The following is a 4,931-nucleotide window of genomic DNA, read 5'->3' as shown; positions in this document are numbered from 1 at the left end:
GATTTTTTTTCTTTTTTCTTTCTTTGTGAATGGCTACGTTCACACGGGCCAATCCTATAGTTGGGCCAGCCCACGTATGCGATTCGCGTGATGTTTTCGTTACTGTTTCTTGCGTTTATGTGTTCGTTTCTTCCGTGGTTTTTTGCTTTCAGTTTTTCAGTGGTATATGGTTCTGGTTTTTTTTTATTTTCTGATTTGGCTCCTTTTCCGTTTCTTTTTTTCGTTTCTTTTTGTGTTTCCTTTTTATTTTTGTTCACTTTTTGTATTACATAAAAAGTTCGCCGCACAATTTACATTATTAAGAAAATGTTCACCGTATATTATGAAAAAGTTCACCATGCAAATGTTCATTGTGCATCAAAAGTATAATACAAAAAGTTCAATGTGTATTTAAAAAAATCACTGTATATTACAAAATTACATTTTATTTCTAAAAAAAGGTCATGCTATATTACAAAAAAGTTCAACCAGAATTATTTTTTCGACAAAATAATTTGATATTTTTTGAATGTCCTATTTTGTTTTTAGAATTTTCTGAACACATTAAAATGTGCTGCCGGAGTTCAGTGCAACGTGCCACCACATATTCTCCCCCTTTTCTGAATGTGTGTAGCTATTAATAAATAAACATGACACACTGTTTTGCTTGTGAGTAGCTCCACCACCTGTGTTAAAGCATCTCTAGCAGATCCGGTAAAGTCGTGTTCCGCAAAATTCGTTTATGTGAGGCCATTAAAAAATTACGGTACTACGAGGCCTTCGGCGGAACAGGTCCTCTAAACTTGTCCCGCAAATTTTTTGCGGGATGGGTTTAGAGGATCTGTTCCGCGCCGAAGGCCTCGCGGTACCACATATTTTCTGGAGCTTCGCAAATTCTTGATTTCCAACAATATAAACCGAATAGAATCACAATATCAATTGAACATATGAACACAATTGATCTAAAAGGCAATTCACAATATAGCAATCGTCTTCATTACAATAAATGTTCAAATTGAAATAGTTATTACAGCAACAAATTGTTCAAATCTCACACAAATACAACAATAAATTGTTCAAATTAAACTGAGAGTATATCTACGGGACCTTAGCACGACGACTTCCCGACTATCTACTACAACAAGGTTTGCCCGGCTCCGACGAGGTAGGGGCGATGACAGCGGCACGCCTTCGGCTCGCTTCAGTGCTTGTAGTCGTCGCTAGGTGGTCTACGGATCTGGATGTAATTTTTATTATTTCTAGTGTTCGTTGTATTACCATGATTGAAGATGAATATATCGGAAGTTTATCCCGCAAAAAATTTAAAATGAGAGTATATCTCCAATAGGGTTATCACTGATACTCAATAAGATTTTCTTGGAGCTAGTAGTGTGAACCATTATTCTCAATCTTTCGGTAGGTGACAAGAAACACAATGATCTCATCTGCGCCCCTTGCAGGCATCACATGGCTACCAACATTGTCATAATGAAACTCTAAGTTCAAATCCCTCTCATCCTCGATGTAAAATTACACAAGCAATCATGATGTTTCTGAGAGATTTCTTTTATCTCAGAAGCGAGCAGGACCTCGAACAATGGCAAACCGAGCTTGCAACACATCAAATGCCCTCTTAATATCTTTTGGGCATGCCTCTTGTGCTTCGGCAATTTTTTTTGTGCTTCTTGGTTTTGGGGTCACTAATAGTCTTCACAAATGTTGCTAATACGTCTCCAACGTATCTATAATTTTTAATTGTCCCATGCTATTATATTATCAATCTTGGATGTTTTATATACATTTACAAGCAACTTTATATCATTTTCAAGACTAACCTAATAACTTAGGGCCCAGTGCTAGTTGTTGTTTTTTGCTTGTTTTTACTTTGCAGAATATTAGTACCAAACGAAGTCCAAATGGCACAAAACTTTTTGGAGATTTTTTTTGGCAATAAGAGACCCTGGAAGCTTTTGGAGGGCACGAGAAGACAAAGGAGTGGCCCACTAAGAACCACGGCGCGCTGGGGGCCTCTTGGTGCGCCCTGGTGGGTAGTGGGGCCCACAAGCCTTCGTTTGACCTACCTCCACCGCTATAAATACCCTAAAATCACAAAACCTACGAGGGAATCCATGATATACTTTTTTCGCCGTCACAAGTTCCAGAACCACGAGATCTCATCTAGAGGCTTTTTCCGGCACTCTGTTGGAGGGGGAAACGATCACGGAGGGGTTCTTCATCATCCTTGTTGCCCCTCCGATGATGCGTGAATAGTTTACCACGGACCTAGGGTCCAACGCAGCTCACATGTAGCAGTTGCCCATGGAGAATAAATACCGTCGGCAAGATAGTACCCCATGGTATAGTCATGGCCATTGAAGGTATAATTGCAAGCCGGAGGTTTTCCACTAGCTAGCTAAGGAAAAAGATGAGACCTCTGCAAGACATTGATACCATTGAGAGGCCCCCGATGCTAGTGATCTCCGATCTGGCCTTTGATCTGGCTGTGAGATGTGAGGCACGACCACCTCTAGCCGTCGGGCGGGCGACGAGCAACCCACACGCAGACAGATGCACACAGTATTGTCCATCGCCTTAATCAATACTTATGTATTAGTCAGCACTCTGTATCCGTTTCAACACCAGGACGAGGCCCTCCACTCTTCCACTTTTATTTGTAAGTTTTGTTTCCCAACACTGCAATAGTCTTCCTTATCTTTTTTTTTTTCTCTCGCGTGCTAGCAATGTTAAGTAGTAAGATATTATTTTTATTTCCAATAAGTATTGAATTTTTTGTGATGAAAATGAATTATACAAGTCTAATCTGGGTTACGGAATAACCCACATTTCCTTGTATCGTTGTCTCATTACTTATGTTGAAACACGTGTATTTCAGTCTAGTACCGATGACATCACACAAACAAATATAAAAATATGCATGATCGCAAAGGGGTGCTACAATAAGTGTGTTCACAGTAAAGTATGATATTTTTTGTTCCTGTTTAATTTGTCAACAAAATTTTTAATTTAAAAAGCTTGACATCACAAGGTTCTGATCCTGCCACCGCCAATGGATGGGATTGGTTTCCAATAGAAATCGCAAGTTCTCGAGCAAGGAAGGCGAATAGGCAGTGATGTTCGTCAGGAAAGCCAGCAAGCCCTGGTGCAGTGGCAACGGACTGTCGTTCCGCTTGAAGTACATCAATGGCTCTCTCTGCATCTTCGACCTCACCACCTCCTCTAATCCAGCAAGATGGTATGTACCAGCAAAATCAATGGAGAGAATAAGATGGCGAAGCACAAGTCCAAGCGTATAAAATGGGTACTCTGATGTATTTGTCGTTCGACATCAACAACTACCAGATCATCATGTACTAAGATACAGTATCATTCTGGAGCATACAACAAAACCTTTCCTGGTTACAACTGCTACTCGTTGAGTAACTTATTTCTCAGAACAAGACACATCGATTTTAAGAGAGTTCATACATTTTAAGAAAGTTACTTGTTATTGAAAAAAGTTCATCGGTTTTGAAATAAATTTCACAAATTTGAAAAAGGTCATCGATTTTGTAAAAAATTCATCAACTTCTTAAAAAGTAAACAAAACTTTTAAAATAGTTCATAAATATTTAAAAAAGATCATAAACTTGAAAAAAAGTTCATTGATTTAGAAAAATGTTTCATTGAATCTGAAACAATTCGTGCATTTTGAAAAATAAAAAATAATATAAAATAAAGAAAAAAGTAAAAAATAGAAAATAGAAAAAGAAAGAAAAAAACAAATAAAGACCGGACAGGAAAAACCAAAATCCAAAAAAAGAAAGAAGAGATCTCTCCCGTGGCACCCATAGATGGGCCAGCCCAGGTAAGAGCGCCTTCAACGCCATTTAACAAATTGCACGTTAACAGCGCTAAAGGCACCAAATAGGAAATACGGTTCGCTCAGGCGCAGTTCCCCAGCGATCCATGGCCCAGTAAAATATAAAACGTGCAGGAAAAAAAAACGTCTAGGCCCAATTAGATTTTTTTTTTCAAAAAATTGTCATCAATAAATTTGCTATGTAAAAAATAATAGTGCATAGTAAGTTCAAAAAATGTCATGTTTTGAAAACCAAAAAAGTGTGAAATTGCCATGAGACTATATGAAACACTACTAAAAAGGACCCTAATATGTAGAGGAAGCTCCCATCGAACACATCGTTCGCTAGGGGTTGGACATGCCAGCGTGGTCGGAGATACGACACCAAGCTGGCCCTCCAATGTTTCGCTCGCTCTGCCCATAGGCCTAGTTTATTTTCGTTTTTTAGAAGAAAATGCCAACATAAAAAAAGACCGTAAAATTATTGCCATGATCTGAATTATGAAAAAAATGCCATCCTGAACTTTAAAAACTGCTATCCTCTAGATATTTAGCCACTGTCCCTCAATTTCTCATCCAGATCATCGTTGTAAACGTCACTGTCCTCTGAATGTTCATTTCTCCATGTGTGCGCTTCTGAATGTACTGCTCTCTAGCTGTCTCCTTTCCCTTTGCTCTCAAGCTTCCTTGGTGACACTATAAGTCTTGGTACTCCTCATATTATTATCTTAGAAATTAAAGTAAAGCACGCGCACACAATTGCAGCTTTGCTTCACAATCATGTTATTATGATCAAAGTGTCTGGTGCTTTGTGTTGTGTGGCACATAGACCATCTTCAAAGCATCATCATCACCCTTGAGAGCGAACAGACTTTCAGAAACTATTTTTGTTGGCAAACACCAGCACACTTTCCTTTCTGGTGATAACGAATAGCCAAGTTCCTCAAGAGAAGCATTTATCTATACTAATGACTATGCGTCGCACTCACAACAGCAAACCAATCAATCATAGCATCGATGTAAGTTCTGTTAGCTCAAATACCGCAGAAAAATAAAACATAATCCTGAATATATATTACCATGCTACATGATG

Source organism: Triticum aestivum, chromosome 6D (genome assembly GCF_018294505.1).
Source record: "Triticum aestivum cultivar Chinese Spring chromosome 6D, IWGSC CS RefSeq v2.1, whole genome shotgun sequence".
NCBI lineage: Eukaryota > Viridiplantae > Streptophyta > Magnoliopsida > Poales > Poaceae > Triticum > Triticum aestivum.
The sequence above is the reverse complement of the archived record's forward strand: the minus strand, read 5'-3'. Positions refer to the sequence as shown.